This window comes from Heterodontus francisci, chromosome 9 (assembly GCF_036365525.1).
Source record: "Heterodontus francisci isolate sHetFra1 chromosome 9, sHetFra1.hap1, whole genome shotgun sequence".
Taxonomy (NCBI): Eukaryota; Metazoa; Chordata; class Chondrichthyes; order Heterodontiformes; family Heterodontidae; genus Heterodontus; species Heterodontus francisci.
This window is the reverse complement of record NC_090379.1, coordinates 68932793-68953090: the sequence shown is the minus strand read 5'-3', so window position 1 is coordinate 68953090 and position 20298 is coordinate 68932793.

The window sequence follows — 20298 nt, the reverse complement described above, 5'->3', positions numbered from 1 at the left end:
GCCAGAACACAAGATGAGCATTGGTCCAATGAAGTTGATGCAGCCATCAGACTCATTATTGAGCACTTTTGGCATGTTGGAGGTTTGCTTCAGGTGTCTGGATTAGTCTGTGGAACCTTGCAATACAGTCTGATTAGACTGTTCAGGATCATGGTTCTGGACAGCAGGGGTAAACCAGAAGAGCAGCAGCAGCCTGAATAGGATTCAGGGTGAATTTGTTGCTGTTTGCAAGGGACATTTGTGTTATTCTCACACAGGCCTTTTTTTTGACCTCCACATCTGGATGGTGTTTACAACTTCCCCCTTCCCTCTGGAAAGATGCTATCAGCTGCAACTTTGTTTCACTCAATAACTCATTAAGCTCCAATTCATGCTACCTAATGAAAGCAAAAGTTTTTCAAAATCAAAAGCTAAATACACAAATTTACTGTCACTGTCATTTTATTGTCAATCCTTACTATGTATGTGCCAGGGTTTGACCCTAATGTTTCTTTCCACGATGCTTCCCTTTGGTACCAGTCTGCGAAATATGAACTCTTAAAACTAATATAATGCTTATAGTGCCAGCTTAGCTCAATGCATGGCTCGAAGTCAAAAGGATGTGGTTTGAAGTTCCACTTCAGAACACAATCTAAGCTGATACATCACTGCAGTAATGAAAGAATGTTATATTGTTCAAAGTTAAACATTTGGGACGAGATGTTAAATTGTTAAATTCATAAAATGTTCAATGGCAATTTCTTGATGAAGAGCAGAAATTCTCCCAATATCCAGGCCACAACTCTCAACTAGTACCAATAAAATGAATTAATCTTGTCATTTATCTAATTTTTGTTTGATGCCCTGCTATGTGTAAATTGGCTGCTGCATCTTTCTACATAACAACAATGACTACACTTCAAAAGTAATTCATTGGATGTGAAGGGTTCAGGGAAATTCTGAGAATCTGACAAAGCACTATATAAATATTAATTCCTTTTTTTAGGGACTACCTGGGTTGCAGAAGTGAGGTGTCTGGCTGCTGTGTCTCAGTATGTTATATATGTACACAAATATAGAAAGATATACACTCAGGGATTTACACAATTATACATAGATACACAGATAGCTACACTTAGATACAAATACCACCACAGCTAGCAGACACAGATACAGAGACAACCACACTTAGGTACAGGTGTATCTAGAGACATACACAAATATAATTACATATATAACCACGCATAATGCATGCACAACAATACATAGATATATTTGCAACTTACATAGATAAATATATAGGTCAGTTTTTCTACATCTGCACTCTAATAATGCTCAAAAATCACTTTGATAGTATTCTATTGTGTTTTTGATTACATTTTGCTCAGTTGTCTTCCATTTTTACACTCTGACTTTTTTTCTTGTTACTTCATTTTTTTTGCTGTTGCTGCCACTTAAGTAGCACCATATAAAGTAATGAAGCTGGGAATTCCTTTGGGGAAGGGGTTTAATACCACTGCATGATTTAGTTGAGGAAGATGAGTTCATACTGCACAAAGAAATGCGAGCGCAATGACACATGAGGAATTTTGGTCACAGTCATCACTATTCCAGCACCCATGTTTATAGATACTTCACACATTGATGGATGTGTCTTTGCTGGTCGACTTCACAAGATAGACTGTCACAGAATTGTACTGTCTGCTTTATGATGGCCTGCAGATAACATCTGGACCCGATACTGCTCTTCCCATGGAATTAAAGCTTACCAGATATTGGACTTTCATACTACAGCATCCTTCCAAGCTACTGTAGGAGACAACTGCCATATCAGATAGTCTGCAGTGTATGTATGTATCAAGCAAGGTCATAAAATTACACAGAATTATATAGAATATACAGCAGAGAAACAGGCCATTCGGCCCAGCCAGTCCATGTCAGCATTTATGCTCCTTACAAGTCACCTCCTGTCTTTCGTCATCTAACTCTCGATCAGCATAACCCTCTATTCACTTCTCCCTCATATGTTTATCTAACCTCCCCTTAAATACATCTATACTATTCACCTGAACCACTCCCAATGGTAGCATTCCACATTCTCACTACCTTCTGGGTAAAGAAGTTTCTTCTTAATTCCCTGTTTGATTTCTTGGTGACTATTTTATATTGTCTTCCGTGTTGTTTCAGTTGCTGTGAGGCAACTATGGAGTGACCTCTCCATGGCGCATGCAGTCTAGAATTGGCCTTTATAGCCACTCCAGGCGCTGCTCCACACACCACTGACCACCTCCAGGCACTTACCCATTGTCTCTCGAGATAAGGAGGCCAAAGAAGAAGAGATTTTATATTGATGGCTTCTAGTTTTCCTGTTCCCCACAAGTGAAAACATTCGCTCTCTGGCTACTCTATCAAAACCTTTCATAATTTTAAAGACCTCTATTAGGTTCAAGAGAAAAGAGACCTGGCCTTTTTTTTATTTATTCTTTCACAGGATGTGGGTGTCACCAACATTTATTGCCCATCCCTAATTGCCCTTGAGAAGGTGGTGGTGAGCTGCCTTCTTGAACCACTGCAATCCATGTGGTATAGGTACACCCACAGTGCTGTTAGGGAGGGAGTTCCAGGATTTTGACCCAGTGACAGTGAAGGAACGGCGATTTAGTTCCAAGTCAGGATGTTGTGTTGCTTGGAGGGGAACTTGCAGGTGGTGGTGTTGCTATGCATCTGCTGCCCTTGTCTTTCTACGTGGTAGAAGTTGCAGGTTTGGAAGGTGCTGTCAAAGGAGCTTTGGTGAGTTGCTGCAGTGCATCTTGTATATGGTACACACTGCTGCCACTGTGCATCGGTAGTGGAGGGAATGAATCTTGAAGGTGGTGGATGGGGTGCCAATCAAGCAAGCTACTTTGTCCTGGATGATGTCGAGCTTCTTGAGTGTTGTGGGAGCTACATTCAGCTAGGCAAGTGGAGAGTACTCCATCACACTCCTGACTTGTGCTTGTTGATGGTGGACAGACTTTGGGGAGTCAGGAGGTGAGTTATCACCGTAGAATTCCTAGCCTCTGACCTGCTCTTGTAGCCACAGTTCTTATATGTCTGGTCCAGTTCAGTTTCTGGTCAATGGTAACTGCCAGAATGTTGATAATGAGGGTTTCAGCGATGGTAATGCCATTGAATGTCAAGGGGAGATGGTTAGATTCTCTCTTGTTGGAGATGGTCATTGCCTGGTGCAAATATTACTTGTCACTTATCAGCCCAAGCCTGAACGTTATCCAGGTCTTGCTGCACATGGACACAGATTGCTTCAGTATCTGAGGAGTCGTGAATGGTGCTGAATATTGTGCAATCAGCAGCGAACATCCCCACTTCTGACCTTATGATGGAGGGAAGATCAGTGATGAAGCAGCTGAATATGGTTGGGCCCAGGACACTACCCTGAATAACTCCTGCAGTGATGTCCTGGGACTGATATGATTGCCCTCCAACCACAACCATCTCCTTTCATGCTAAGTATGACCCCAATCAGCGGAGAGTTTCCCCCCTGGTTCCCATTGACTCCAGTTTTGCTAGGGCTCCTTGATGCCATACTAAGTCAAATGCTGCCTTGATAGCCAAGGCAATCACCCTCACCTCACCTCTTGTTCAGCTCTTTTGTCCATTTTTGGACCCAAGCTGCAATGAGGTGAGGAGCCGAGTGGCCCTGGCAGAACCCAATCTGTGAGCAGGTTATGGCTGAGTAAGTTCCACTTGATAGCACTGTCAATGACACCTTCCATCGCTTTGCTGATGATCAAGACTAGACTGCCTGTTTTTTTTTATAAATTCCAAAATATACTTTATTCATAAAAATCTGAAAAAATTACATTCCCAAACAGTTTAAAACAGCATCAAGTCAAAAAGTACAAACAGTGCAAAGGTGATCGGTTTCCTTCTATACAATCATGAGTTGCCTCACAACCCTTCCATTTCATTGTCATGCCATATACATTTTTACATTTACAGCACACAAAATTTTCCCGATACAGTTCGAGGGGTTTCCCATGGATCCAGCCCCTCAGTTCAGCTTGGTGGGGGGACCTTACACTGTAGTCTTTCCCCATTGAGCCTTTGCTGCGGCTTCCCCAAGCTTTAGTGCGTCCCTCAGCACGTAGTCCTGGACCTTGGAATGTGCCAGTCTGCAACATTCGGTGGTGGACAACTCTTTGCGCTGGAAGACCAGCAAGTTTCGGGCAGACCAAAGGGCGTCTTTCACCGAATTGATAGTCCTCCAGCAGCAGTTGATGTTTGTCTCAGTGTGGGTCCCTGGGAACAGCCCGTAGAGCACAGACTCCTGTGTTACAGAGCTGCTTGGGATGAACCTCGACAAAAACCACTGCATCTCTTTCCACACCTGCTTTGCAAAGACACATTCCAGGAGTAGGTGGGCAACCGTCTCTTCCCCACCACAGCCACCGCAGGGGCATTGTGCGGAGGGGGCGAGACTTCGGGCGTGCAGGAAGGATCTGACGGGGAGGGCCCTTCTCACCACCAGCCAAACTACATCTTGGTGCTTGTTTGAAAGTTCTGGCGATGAGGCATTCCGCCAAATGACTTTGACGGTCTGCTCGGGGAACCATCCGACAGGATCCACCGTCTCCTTTTCCCGTAGGGCCTTGAGGACATTCCGTGCAGACCACTGCCTGATGGATCGGTGGTCGAAGGTGTTTTCCCACAGAAACTGCTCCACGAAGGATAGGTGGTACGGCACGGTCCAACTGGATGGAGCGTTCCGCGGCAATGTGACCAGGCCCATCCTTCGCAACACCGGGGACAGATAGAACCTCAGCACGTAGTGACACTTGGAGTTTGCGTACTGGACATCTACACACAGCTTGATGCAGCCGCACACGAAGGTGGTCATCAGGATGAGGGTCACGTTGGGTACATTTTTTCCGCCCTTATCCAGAGATTTGAACATCGTGTCCTTCCGGACTGCCAGTTTGTTCTTTACTGATAAGTATAACATCAGATTTCTGGTATCATCCTTGCAAATCATTTTTGCACCCTCTCCAATGCCTTAATATCCTTTTTATGATATGGTGACCAGAATTGCTTAGTTACGCCCAGTGTGATCTAACCAAGAGTCTATGTAAGTTTAACATAACTTCTCTACTTTTCAATTCTATCCCTCAAGAAATAAACCCTAGTGCTTGGTTAGTTTTTAATGGCCCTATTAACCTGCAACACTACATTTCGTAATATGTGTATTTGTACTCTGAGATGCTTTTACCTCATTTAGATTCTTATTCTCCACGTAATATAAGCCCTCCTTATTTTTCTTACCAAAATGTAATATCTTACACTTATCGGTATTGAAATTCATTTGAAAATTATTTGCCCATTCTGCAAGTCTATTAATGTATTTTTGTAATTTGTCATAGTTCTCCTATCACCACCCCTCCCCCAAATTTAATGTCATCTGCAAATTTAGAAATTGTGCTTTTGATTCCAAAATCTAAATCATTAACTTAAATTGTGAGCAACATTGGTCACCTTATTGGAGGTCTTTTGGAAATCTAGATAAATTACATCTACTACATGACCTTGTCTGTTCTCTTTGTTACCTCTTCAATGAATTCAATGAGGTTGGTCAAGCAAGACTTTCCCTTTTGAAATCCATACTGGCTGTTCATTATTATATTTTTGGTTTCTAGCTGTTTTGCTATTTCTCCTTTAGTAAGGATTCCATTTTTCTTCGGCCAGAAATGTTAAGCTGACTGGTTTATAGTTCCCTGGACATGTTCTACCTCTTTGCTTAAATATAGGTATCACATTAGCACCAGTCCTCTGGAACTACACCCTTTTCTAACAAATTATTAAATAGGTGTAATTGTGCCTCCCCTATCTCTTCCTCTGATTCTTTTAAAATGTGCAAATAAAATCCATCCAGACCAGGGATTTTATCTTCTTTGAGTTTGATTAGTTTATTTAATATTTCTCCTCTTTTTCTTTTATGTGCCATTATATCATTTCTAATCTCATCTTCTGAGGAAAAACCCTGGTAAATACTGAAGCAAAGTAATTATTTAATATTTCTTTCATTTCAATATTGCTGTCTGTGATTTTATCATGTCCATCCCTTAACGGTGCTATTCTCATCCTGACTTTCCTTTATTTATTTGTGTCCATATAGAATATTTTACTACTTTGTTTTATGTTCCTTGATAATTTAATTCCGTAGTTTCTCTTTGCTTTCCTAATTTTTTTGATCTCTTCATATTTGCCCTTGCCATGCTGTTTACTGCTCTCCATGTATTTAGTGCATGCCTCTTTCCTTACCCTCAATTTTTCCCAACATCTTCATCGCTTTTCCTGTGGAATCAGATTGATAGATAAAGTGATGATGTTTTTCCAGGTAGAACAATGACAGAATATGTGCAAATTGTTGAAGATGATACCCATCTGAGCATCAGGACTCCTTAAGTGAATCCATGCCCTACACGAACAGGAAGAGTTTACATTCAATTCATGTTCTGCTGCAGCTGACCACAGAAACATCATCATGCTTGTCAATGCCCATTATCTAGAAGGCAGCCATGATACCTTCATTATGCAGGAGATCACAGTGCCAATATTTTTGAAGGAAAAAAAATCATGGGAATATGGCTCTTAGGAGTTCACGTCAACCTCTGTAACCATGACAGTCAACCTCAATTGGGAGAAACGGTGGATGAACACATTGGGCTTGAATCCTGAGCAACTACATACTGATCCTTGGCTGCCATTTTCACTGTAAGAAAAGTGTGCTGTCCAGTTTTGGCACAATGGAAAAGTGTGTGCAGAAATACAGTGATTATACTGCAGCATAAACAGCAAAATCAAATCCCTTCTCATGTGCCTTGCAGTTGTCTCTGTCATGTGATTATTCCTGAGCCATCTGTAGGTTCCAGGTGACTGCCATACCATCACCATAAAACTATAGAAAGCATAGAAAAATTACGGCACAGAAAGAAGCCATTCAGCCCATTGTGTCTCCGCTGGCTGAAAAAAAATAGCCGCCCATTCTAATTCCACCTTCCAGCACCTGGTCTGTAGCCTTGCAGGTTACAATGCTTCAGGTGCAGGTCCAGGTATCTTTTGAATGAGTTGAGGGTTTCTGCCTCTACCAGCATGTATTCCAGCAAATTCCAGACACCCACCACCCCTGGGTGAAAATGTTTTTCCTCATGTCCCCTCTAATCCTTCTACCAATCACCTTAAATCTGTGGCCCCTCGTAATTGACCTCTCCACTAGGGGAAACAGGTCCTTCCTGTCTACTCTAGCTAGGCTCCTCATAATTTTGTACACCTCAATTAAGTCACCCATTCAACCTCCTCTGTTCTAAGGAAAACAACCCTAGCCTATCCAATCTTTTCTCATAGCTGCAACTTTCAGGCCCTGGCAACATTCTTGTAAATCTCCTCTGTACTCTCTCCAGAGCAATTATGTTCTTTCTGTAAGGTGGTGACCAGAACTATACACAACTCTCCAGCTGTGGCCTAACCAGTGTTTTATACAGTTCCAGCATTACATCCCTGCTTTTGTATTCTATACCTCAGCCAATAAAGGGAAGCATTCCATATGCCTTCTTCACCACTTTATCTATCTGTCCTGCCACCTTTGGGGACCTGTGGACATGCACTCCAAAGTCACTCACTTCCTCTACCCCTCTCAATATCGTCCCGTTTATTGTGTATTCCCTTGCTTTGTTTGCCCTCCCCAAATGCATTATTTCACACTTCTCCGGATTGAATTCCATTTGCCACTTTTTCGCCCACTCAACCAACCATTGATATAATTCTGGAGTCTGCAGCTACCCTCTTCGCTATCAACTACATGGCCAATTTTTGTGTCATCAGCAAATTTCCCAATCATGCCTCCCACATTTTAGTCCAAATCATTAAAATATACCACAAACAGCAAGGGACCCAACATTAAGCCCAGTGGAATGCCACTGGAAACAGCTTTCCATTCGCAAAAACATCCGTTGGCTACTACCCTTTGTTTCCTGTCACTGAGCCAATTTTGGATCCAACTCACCACATTCCCCTGTTTCTCATGGGCTTTTACAGTACTGACCAATCTGCCATGTGGGACCTTGTCAAATGCCTTACTAAAATCCATGTAGACCACATCCACTGTACTACCCTCATCAATCCTCCTTGTTACTTCCTCAAAAAATTCAATTTAGTTAGTAAGACATGACCTTCCCTTAACAAATCCATGCTGACTATCCCTGATTAATCCGTGCCTTTGTAAGTGACAGTTTATCCTATCTCTCAGAATTGATTCTAATAATTTGCCCACCACTGAAGTCAGACTGACCAGCATATAGCTATTTGGCCTATCCCTTGCACCCTTTTTAAACAATGGTACAAGGTTCGCAGACCTCCAGTCCTCTGGTACCTCGCCTGTATCTAGTGAGGATTTGAAAATGATCCTCAGAGCATCTGCTATTGCCTCTCTGGCTTTCTTTAACAGCCTGGGATACAATCCATCCAGCCCTGGTGATGTATCCACTTTCAAGGATGTCAGACCCTCTAGTATTTCCTCTCTCATTATGCTGATCATTTCCAATATTTCACACTCCTCCTCTTTTGCTATAATGTCTGCATCATCCCTCTCCTTTTAAAGACAGAGACAAAGTACTCATTAAAAACCTTGCCCACATCTTCTGCATCCATGCATGTTACCTTGTACATCTCTGATAGGCCTTATCCTTTCCTTAGTTATCCTCTTGCTCTTAATGTATTAATAAAACATCTTTGGGTTTGCCTTGATTTTACCTGCCAATCACACCTGTCTCTCCTCCTTCCTTCCACATCCGGACAACCATGCAATAGCAGATTCCACTGCTTGAAGTTACAGGGATGAACTGGTGGCAAACTGGAGTGCTGCTGTGGGTAATGTTCACCAAAGGAGTATGAAATGAAGGAAATGGCAGCAAGATGCATAGAAAAACATACTGGCTCGAAAAATCCGCAGGGCACTGCATCTTGGTGGAAGAGCTGATGTGCACTTGAATGAGATCACAAGGAGACCCCTTCCTTTGCATGCCAAAGGGTGCATTAGGGATGCCTAACCAGACCAGAAAGCCTCAAGGAGCACTTTAAAAAATTTTAAATGCCACTTTCTTTCTCCCACACTGGACCGCCAGGTGATTTTTACATGTGCCAATGGACCGGGTGGTATGCTTTGTCCAATCAGGTGTACCTCCTCCCAATCATATGCTAGGACCATCTTGAGGTCGCATGGCATGGGAAGTTATGACATTGGTTGTTGTGCAGTTCTGCCTTCCCTTACAGTGAAAGGGACAAGTGGAGGGTTCAATCCCACAGGTTAATTTCTTCGCATCCCCGTCAGGGAAAGGTGGCACGACACCTGTGGGGAGGGGAGAGGAGGATTGTTTCTCTGTTCGGGAGGGGGGCACTGGGATTACATCACTGTGGATTGGTCGGTGGGGTTAATAGGAAGGGGTAAAGGGCAAAGGTGCCGAATTTTGGGGGGAAAAGGACATATTGTTAATAAATAAATTCGGGATGGAAAAGGGCACAAATGTTTTGAAATGCCATTGGGGGGGATGGGAAAATGAATTTAACAAAAATGTAACTTTTTTCGGTCATGGACCTGACCTACCCCATTAGTTTTAAAATCTCCAGTAAGGGCTGTAAGCCCTTTGAAAATGGAGCCAGTGCCTTCGCATTGGCGCCGGACACCGTTGCCTGCAACGGCTCGCCTGCCCCCTCCACGTGATCGCAGGGGTGGGCGCCACGGCCATGCAAATGAGCTGCCACGTTTGAAATGGCGGCAGCTCCGTGATGCGGTGCCCGTGCAGGCAGAGCACTTTTTTTTATATCTGCCGCCTACTTCAGTGGTGAACTCTTAGAATCCAGCCCAGTATATCTGTGTCTCAGACTAACTTCCAATCATTCCAGCAGAATCTCACCAACAACAATACCTTGCATTTATATAATACCTTTAATGTAGTTACATGAGGCAGAATCCAAATCAGAAGGATTCCAATTTTTCATTGTGTTACCAGATAACTGCCTAGGAATCTCAAGATACAAAATCTTTGTGACACAATAAACATGATCGTATCTAACAAACTTGATTGAATTTTTCGAGGAGGTGACTAAGTGTGTAGATGAGGGTAAAAAGCAGTTGATGTAGTCTACATGGACTTCAGTAAGGCTTTTGATAAGGTCCTGCATGGGAGATTGGTTAAGAAGGTAAGAGCCCATGGGATCCAGGGCAATTTGGCAAATTGGATCCAAAATTGGCTTAGTGGCAGGAGGCAGAGGGTGATGGTCGAAGGTTGTTTTTGCAAGTGGAAGCCTGTGACCAGTGGTGTACCGCAGGGATCGGTGCTCGGACCCTTGCTGTTTGTATTGTACATTAGTGATCTAGACGTGAATATAGGAGGTATGATCAGTAAGTTCGCAGATGACATGAAAATTGGTGGTGTCGTAAATAGTGAGGAGGAAAGCCTTAGATTACAGGACGATATAGATGGGCTGGTAAGATGGGCAGAGCAGTGACAAATGGAATTTAAACCTGAGAAGTGTGAGGTGATGCATGTTGGGAGGACTAACAAGGCAAGGGAAGATACAATGAATGGTAGGACCCTGGGAAGTACAGAAGGTCAGAGGGACCTTGGTGTACTTGTCCATAGATCACTGAAGGCAGCAGCACAGGTAGATAATGTGGTTAGGAAGGCATATGGGATACTTGCCTTTATCAGCCGAGGCATAGAATATAAGAGCAGGGAGGTTATGATGGAGCTGTATAAAACACTAGTTAGGCCACAGCTGGAGTACTGTGTACAGTTCTGGGCACCACACTATAGGAAGGATGTGATTGCACTGGAGAGGGTGCAGAGGAGAGTCACCAGGATGTTGCCTGGGCTGGAGCACTTCAGCTATGAAAAGAGACTGAAAAGGCTACGGTTGTTTTCCTTAGAGTAGAAAAGGCTGAGGGGGGACCTGATTGAGGAATACAAAATTATGAGGGGCATTGATAGGATAGATAGGAAGAAACTTTTTCCCTTAGCAGAGGGATCAATAACTAGGGGGCGTAGGTTTAAGGTAAGGGACAGGAGGTTTAGAGGGGATTTGAGGAAAACTGTTTCACCCAGAGGATAGTTGGAATCTGGAACTCACTGCCTGAAGAGGTGGTAGAGGCAGGAACCCTCATAACATTCAAGAAGTATTTAGATGTGCACTTGAAATGCCATAGCATACAAGGCTCCAGGCCAAGTGCTGGAAAAAGGGATTAGAATAGATAGGTGCTTGATGGCCGGCACAGTCACGATGGGCCGAAGGGCCTGTTTCTGTGTTGTATAATTCTATGACTCTATGATAGCAGAATTAATAATTGTGACAAAATAAATTCTGATTACTATAAAGAAGCATTCAGAGAATTCCATTTCACAAATTTTTAGTTACAATTTTTTTAAATGGATCCATATGTGTTTGTTGCTTTCCTTAATCTTTGATTTATTATACAAAGCAGCTAAATCATTAAAGGCTAGTCAAACCTTCTAAAAATGAAAACAGATTTAATTGCAAAATTATTCAATGCATTTTTATTAATTCAAGACATATTGCAGCAATTTTCAAATAATTTGACTTTGATTACTTGGAGTAATATTTTTTCTCCTAATTATTTCAAAAATTGTGCTTTCTTCTTTAAAAGTAATTTTTTACCATTACCTTAAATTGCCAATTGCTGCCTTTTATGTTGCTTCTTGATAAATATCAAGTAATCTTTCCTCCTTCCTCAACTGAAATTAAAACAGAGCAAAAAAAATTGCATCGTGATCCAGCAGCTCAATCAGAAAGTACATATGATTCCCAGGTTCAAGTCCTAGGGCAGTCTGGCACTCCAGCTGTTTATCCTAGTTGAATCAGCTCCAGAAGCTGTCCCTGATGTTGCAGAATGGGACACTATGGGCTGGATTTTATTCCCAGCCTGACGTCGGGTTCCATGGCGGTGGTGGGGGTGGGAACAGTAAATTGGAGCGGCAGTGGCCGCCACAGAACCCTCTGCTGGTATGCCGGGCCCGATCTTCCCGACAGCGGGGAAGCTCCATGGTGGCCCCTCCTCAGCTCTGTGATGGGAGCCAAGTTAGCATATTTAAATAACACATTTGCATGAATTAAAATCTAAACTGCAGCGATCTTACCTTCAGTTCCTGATCCTCAGCACAATGAGCGGCAATCACGCGCCTTCACTTTCCCGTACAGGGAAAGCTGGCACCACTGAGGTTAGAAAGGAGTGAACTCTGCACTCTGATGGGTGGGGGGGAAGGAGTGAACTCGGCACTCTGATGGGTGGTGGGGGGAAGGGGTGAACTCTGCACTCTGATGGGGGTGGGGGTGGGGGTGGAGGGGTGAACTCTGCACTCTGCACTCTGCACTCTGAACTCTGAACACTGATGGGTGGGGGGGAAGGAGTGAACTCTGCACTCTGATGGGGGTGGGGGAGGAGTGAACTCTGCACTCTGCACTCTGATGCGTGGGGGGGAAGGAGTGAACTCTGCACTCTGATGGGTGGTGGGGTGAAGGGGTGAACTCTGCACTCTGATGGGTGGGGGGAGAGGGGTGAACTCTGCACTCTGATGGTGGGGGGGAGGGGTGAACTCTGCACTCTGATGGGTCGGGGGTGGGAGGGGTGAACTCTGCACTCTGATGGGTGGTGGGGGGAAGGGGTGAACTCTACACTCTGATGGGTGGGGGGGGGAGGGGTGAACTCTACACTCTGATGGGTGAGGGGAAGGAGTGAACTCTGCACTCTGATGGGTGGGGGGGAAGGAGTGAACTCTGCACTCTGATGGGTGGTTGGGGGAAGGGGTGAACTCTGCACTCTGATGGGTGGTGGGGGGAAGGGGCGAACTCTGCACTGATGGGTGGGGGGGAGGGGTGAACTCTGCACTCTGGGGTAGTGGGGGGAAGGGATGAACTCTGCACTCTGATGGGCTGGGGGGAAGGGGTGAACTCTGCACTCTGATGGGTGTGGGGGGGAAGGGGTGAACTCTGCACTCTGATGGGGGTGGGGGAGGGGTGAACTCTGCACTCTGATGGGTGGGGGGTGGGAGGGGTGAACTCTGCACTCTGATGGGTGGTGGGGGGAAGGGGTGAACTCTGCACTCTGATGGGTGGTGGGGGGAAGGGGTGAACTCTGCACTCTGAGGTGGGGCGAGGGGTGAACTCTGCACTCTGATGGGTGGGGGGTGGGAGGGGTGAACTTTGCACTCTGATGGGTGTGGGGGGAAGGGGTGAACTCTACACTCTGATGGGTGGTGGGGGGAAGGGGTGAACTCTGCACTCTGATGGGGGGGGAAGGAGTGAACTCTGCACTCTGATGGGTGGTGGGGTGAAGGGGTGAACTCTGCACTGATGGGTGGGGGGGGGAAGGGGTGAACTCTGCACTCTGATGGGTGGGGGGGGGAAGGGGTGAACTCTGCACTCTGATGGGTGCGGGGGAAGGAGTGAACTCTGCACTCTGATGGGTGTGGGGGGAAGGGGTGAACTCTGCACTCTGATGGGTGGGGGGGGGGTGAACTCTGCAATCTGATGGGTGGGGGGGGAAGGGGTGAACTCTGAACTCTGATGGGTGGGGGGGGGAAGGGGTGAATGCACTCTGATGGGTGGTGGGGGGAAGGGGTGAACTCTGCACTCTGATGGGTGGGGGGGTGGATGGGGTGAACTCTGCACTCTGATGGGTGGGGGGGGAAGGGGTGAACTCTGCACTCTGATGGGTGGTGGAGGGAAGGGGTGAACTCTGCACTGATGGGTGGTGGGGGGAAGGGGTGAACTCTGCACTCTGATGGGTGGGGGGTGGAAGGGGTGAACTCTACACTCTGATGGGTGGGGGGGGAAAGGGGTGAACTCTGCACTCTGATGGGTGGTGGGGGGAAGGGGTGAACTCTGCACTCTGATGGGTGGTGGGGGGAAGGGGTGAACTCTGCACTCTGATGGATGGTGGGGGGAAGGGGTGAACTCTGCACTCTGATGGGTGGTGGGGGGAAGGGGCGAACTCTGCACACTGATGGGTGGGAGGGGAAGGGGTGAACTCTGCACTCTGATGGGTGGGGGGGGAGGGGTGAACTCTGCACTCTGATGGGTGGGGGTGGGAGGGGTGAACTCTGCACTCTGATGGGTGGGGGGGGAGGGGTGAACTCTGCACTCTGATGGGTGGGGGTGGGGAAGGGGTGAACTCTGCACTGATGGGTGGTGGGGGGAAGGGGTGAACTCTGCACTCTGATGGGTGGTGGGGGGAAGGGGTGAACTCTGCACTCATGGGTGGTGGGGGGAAGCGGTGAACTCTGCACTCTGATGGGTGAGGGGGTGGGGTGAACTCTGCACTCTGATGAGTGGGGGTGGGGAAGGGGTGAACTCTGCACTCTGATGGGTGGGGGGTGGAAGGGGTGAACTCTGCACTGATGGTGGGGGGGGTGGAGGGGTGAACTCTGCACTCTGGGGTGGGGGGGGAAGGGGTGAACTCTGCACTCTGATGGGTTGGGGGGAAGGGGTGAACTCTGCAATCTGATGGGTTGGGGGGAAGTGGTGAACTCTGCACTCTGATGGGTGGTGGGGAAGGGGTGAACTCTGAATTCTGATGGGTAATGGGGGAGGGGGAAGTGGTGAACTCTGCACTCTGATGGGTGGGGGTGGGGAAGGGGTGAACTCTGCAATCTGATGGGTTGGGGGGAAGTGGTGAACTCTGCACTCTGATGGGTGGTGGGGAAGGGGTGAACTCTGAATTCTGATGGGTAATGGGGGAGGGGGAAGTGGTGAACTCTGCACTCTGATGGGTGGGGGTGGGGAAGGGGTGAACTCTGCACTCTGATGGGTTGGGGGGAAGGGGTGAACTCTGCACTCTGATGGGTGGTGGAGGGAAGGGGTGAACTCTGCACTGATGGGTGGTGGGGGGAAGGGGTGAACTCTGCACTCTGATGGGTGGGGGGTGGAAGGGGTGAACTCTACACTCTGATGGGTGGGGGGGGAAAGGGGTGAACTCTGCACTCTGATGGGTGGTGGGGGGAAGGGGTGAACTCTGCACTCTGATGGGTGGTGGGGGGAAGGGGTGAACTCTGCACTCTGATGGATGGTGGGGGGAAGTGGTGAACTCTGCACTCTGATGGGTGGTGGGGGGAAGGGGCGAACTCTGCACACTGATGGGTGGGAGGGGAAGGGGTGAACTCTGCACTCTGATGGGTGGGGGGGGAGGGGTGAACTCTGCACTCTGATGGGTGGGGGTGGGAGGGGTGAACTCTGCACTCTGATGGGTGGGGGGGGAGGGGTGAACTCTGCACTCTGATGGGTGGGGGTGGGGAAGGGGTGAACTCTGCACTGATGGGTGGTGGGGGGAAGGGGTGAACTCTGCACTCTGATGGGTGGTGGGGGGAAGGGGTGAACTCTGCACTCATGGGTGGTGGGGGGAAGCGGTGAACTCTGCACTCTGATGGGTGAGGGGGTGGGGTGAACTCTGCACTCTGATGAGTGGGGGTGGGGAAGGGGTGAACTCTGCACTCTGATGGGTGGGGGGTGGAAGGGGTGAACTCTGCACTGATGGTGGGGGGGGTGGAGGGGTGAACTCTGCACTCTGGGGTGGGGGGGGAAGGGGTGAACTCTGCACTCTGATGGGTTGGGGGGAAGGGGTGAACTCTGCAATCTGATGGGTTGGGGGGAAGTGGTGAACTCTGCACTCTGATGGGTGGTGGGGAAGGGGTGAACTCTGAATTCTGATGGGTAATGGGGGAGGGGGAAGTGGTGAACTCTGCACTCTGATGGGTGGGGGTGGGGAAGGGGTGAACTCTGCAATCTGATGGGTTGGGGGGAAGTGGTGAACTCTGCACTCTGATGGGTGGTGGGGAAGGGGTGAACTCTGAATTCTGATGGGTAATGGGGGAGGGGGAAGTGGTGAACTCTGCACTCTGATGGGTGGGGGTGGGGAAGGGGTGAACTCTGCACTCTGATGGGTTGGGGGGAAGGGGTGAACTCTGCACTCTGATGCTTATTGGGGGAGGGGGAAGATTGAACTCTGTTATGGTGTACTTTTTGCAGGGCTGGCAGCCTTTTAAAAATGGCGCCAGCACCTGCTCCTTCACCAGGTGACACCGCGAATGGCATTGCCGAGGCCGACCTGCCACATGATTGGGGGGACGGCCACCGTAAATACGTAAAATGACCACCATCCGCGTAATTGTGTTTTTGCAGTGGCGCGGGTCCCATGGGGGATGGCTGCCATTTTCTGTGCCCCCCCCCCACCACTCACGGTGGTGGGAATACAAAATCCAGCCCTATGAAGAGGCAAGGAATTCAGTGTTGCGGGGAGGAAAGCAGACAACAATAAACTGGTAAACAAGAGGCACAATTCAAAGGAGCAGTGAGTGGCAATCTCAGAGGTTGAAGGAACACTACAGCCCAGATCATATGGCATTAACTGCAAGAAGGTATTGTGAGGCTGGCCTGAAAATAGTTGGGAAGATATCGGAGAGATTACAGGAGAAAAGATGTGAAGAAAGCCAACCTATATAAGAAAGGGCGGCACAGTGGTGCAGTGGTTAGCACCGCAGCCTCACAGCTCCAACAACCCGGGTTCGTTTCTGGGTACTGCCTGTGCGGAGTTTGCAAGTTCACCCTGTGACCGCGTGGGTTTCCACCGGGTGCTCCGGTTTCCTCCCATAGCCAAAGACTTGCAGGTTGATAGGTAAATTGGCCATTGTAAATTGCCCCTAGTGTAGGTCGGTGGTAGGAGAATGGTGGGGATGTGGTAGGGAATATGGGATTAATGTAGGATTAGTATAAATGGGTGGTTGTTGGTCAGCACGGACTCGGTGGGCCGAAGGGCCTGTTTCAGTGCTGTATCTTAAAATAAAAAGTAACTCATTTATTTTAACATCACAATTTACTCAGATTACCAAAGTAATTAAGGTGCTGGAACATGGAATAAGAATTATTATGGGTTTCACAAATAATAATTATCAATGCCGTATGGATTCTAAAAAGCACCACTGATTTTTGTTACAAATAAATATAAAATTAGTTTCAATTTTATCCAATATTTTTAGCAATAAAACAAATCCAAGGCCTGCTTATTTTTCCTTGGAAAAAGGAACAGTTTCACCAACAGAGCTTTGTTAATTTCACAATGGTATCTGACTTTGACACAGGGGACTCAGGTCCTAAGATAGATGCAAGCGCTAACGTGGTCTGAGAAAAGTTTGGTGTTGTTGTTGATTTCAAACAGTTTGAGACATTGGGCCAAAAGTACTGCCCTAGTTCCAGAAATAAATACCGACATAAGCACATTTCTTCATTTCCATTGGTTTATACAGGAACATAATTTTATGACATCTCTTTTCTCTATGTTACATTATGAGTTGAACATTTCTAAGAAGCCCAACTAATATTTTGCTTAAACAAAGCCATTCATCTGGTACAACTATTTGTAACACTTTTTAATTTATTTATTATAATTTTAGGTCCTTCTCTTCCTGACACTTTACTGACTTCAGCTAAGAGCGTGCGGTTAGTCACGCCTCAACTTGTGCATCATTGTACTTGTTATGATCAGATCAGAAAGGTGTCTACAGGTCTTTTGCTGTCTTCACCTGATCTTATTGTAACAGGGTTTAATTTTAAATACACAGCTTTCCAATTATAAGGCAAAGAAATGAGCATAAGCATGCTTTCTTAGGTTTAAAGAAGAAAAGTGAAATTTATTAAAACTTAAACTTAAACTCTAATATGGTTAATGCCTACAGATATACGACGTGCCCACACTAGCATGCAAACACGATACACACATGCAAATAGGGACAGAAAAGAGCAGAAGAAAAATAAAATGGAGAGGTTTGAGGCAATATCAGAGGAGCTTCTTGTTACTGTTTCCGTGCTTCGAGATCACTGTGGTCCTTTTGTAAGTAGTCTTGCTTTTCGTTGGGGCCCAGTATTCTTCTTAAACCTTGTTTACTGTAGGGGACTTTTCTCTATTGAGGTTCCCGTGTCTTCAATGGTTTCCGAATATGGTGAGAGCGAGATGAGAGCAGACAGGAAAGAGGTGTTCTCAGACCAGGAGAAAACAGGTTTCTAATTTCAAAAGCCCTGTTGGAAGCTCAAAGTAAAAAAATTCCAAAAGTCAGCCAGTCATGTGACCAAACTGGTCTGACCACGTCTGTTTGTGTATTCGGCCCTCTTAGCAGTTAACCTAGAATGCTAGCCTTTCATGAGCTGCTCCCGGAAAGTGGATACATAATCTAACACAGAAGATTCGTCCCTCTGTTCTAAACACTCTTCATCTATTAGTTTTAGAGGACCTCTTATCTCACGTCCATAAACTAATTCAAAAGGACTAAAACTGGTAGACTCATTAGGTGAATCCCTGGTGGAAAACAAAAGAAATTCCAGCCTTTATCCCAATCTTGGGGATATTCATGACAGTGTGCCCTGATCATCATTTTGAGTGTCCGATGATACCGCTCTAAAGCTCCTTGTGTCTGTGGGTGGTATACAGAAGACTTTAACTGTGTTATACACAGATTATTCATAACTTCCTGAAAAATTTTAGACATAAAATTGGAACCTTGATCTGACTGGATCTCAATCGGTAATCCATAGCTAGTGAAAAACTGGGTTAACCTTTCTACCACTACCTTAGCAGAAAGTGTTCACAAGTGATTGGCCTCTGGGAACCGAGTAGTCATATCCATGATAGTGAGTACTTATTGGTGTCCCACTTTTGTTTTCGGTAAAGGTCCCACACAGTCTACCAACACCCTACTAAATGGTTCCCCAAAAACTGGTATGGGAATTAAAGGTGCCAGTTTTATGGCAGATTGCGGTTTTCCCACAATCTGGCACGTATGGCACATTCTACAAAACTGCACCACATCCTTGTAAAGATCTGGCCAGTAAAAATGTCGACTTATACATGATTAGGTCTTCCGGATCCCCACATGTCCCGCCAAATTTCATGGGCTATCCTTAATATTTCCCAGCAATACCTGGGTGGTACCACTATCTGATGAACTACCATCCATTCTTCATCTGCAGGTCTGTGAGGAGGTCTCCACTTCCTCATCAGAATCCCATTTTTAATATAGGCCTGGAACTCCTTTTGCTTCAGCTTCAGTTAGAGCCGATTGTGCCACTTTATTTAACTCTGGATCAGCTTGCTGAGCCTTGATCAGAGAAGACTTATTGAACATTTTCTTTGGATTGTCCAAATCCCCAAAGAAAGTTTCAGATATGCGGCTATCTGTCTGTGGTGTCAATTTGATCTCTGACAATGGAACTTGTTTAGCTATTGCTCAGGTCACTACAGATGAAGGAAAAGTTCCTGGAACCTTTTCCTGCAACTGTTCTGTCTCTTTGACTTCAATTGGTCTTTCTGTAACTACTGGAGAAGCTTCTACCTTCACTCCAGTCAAATCATTCCCCAGGAGTGGGTCAACTCCATCTATAGGCAAGCAATGGACAACTCCTGCAGTTACCATTCCAGACATTAGCTCACACTCTAGGTGCACCCAATACAATGGCAGGGCTATATACTCCTCGCCGATACCATTCACTGGAACCTTGGCATTCAGTGCGCTCTCTGGTGGAAAAGTTATGCCTTTCCCCGGCAAAAGAGTTTGGGTGGCTTCTGTATCCCTAAGTATAACTGTAGGTTTACCTTCCTCACTTGAGGGATAAGGAGTTACTTTTCCTTTTGGCAAGAATTCCCTATATCTGTCAAGTATCTTGTTCATGTCCCCTGTACTCCCAGCTGTTTTTGTACATGGTCTCACAGCTGCAGTCAGAGCTATCGACTGAATGGTCAGGGCCCCATTCTCTGCATTGGCCTTGTGCACCCCAATAAGTCCATAGGTTTACCCCACAACTTCCAGCATTCTGCAGGAAGATATCCCACCTTGTGGCAATGGAAACACTTACGGCTGAATTTTACACTGCCACAGCGGGTTGGATGGTGGTGTGGGGGAGGATGGGAGCAGTATAAAATTGATCAGGAGGCTCTGGAAGGCCTACCCGCCCCGCTTCCGCCTCCAGTCAACTTTACGGTGGTCAGGCGGTGAGAGGAAAACGGCCCGCTCACCCGTGGTCAATTAAGGCCCTTAAGTGGCCACTCAAAGGCCCTCGCCAGCCTCCATGGGTATTTTACCCAAGGCAAGCAGGCGTGCTGGGGATGTGAAAGGCCGCACAGCGATAGTTGCCGGTCTTTCCGCACGCCGGGGGGGCCATTGCAGTCAGGCACAGGGTGCCCAATTGAGAGCCACCCACCCCTCTCAACCCACC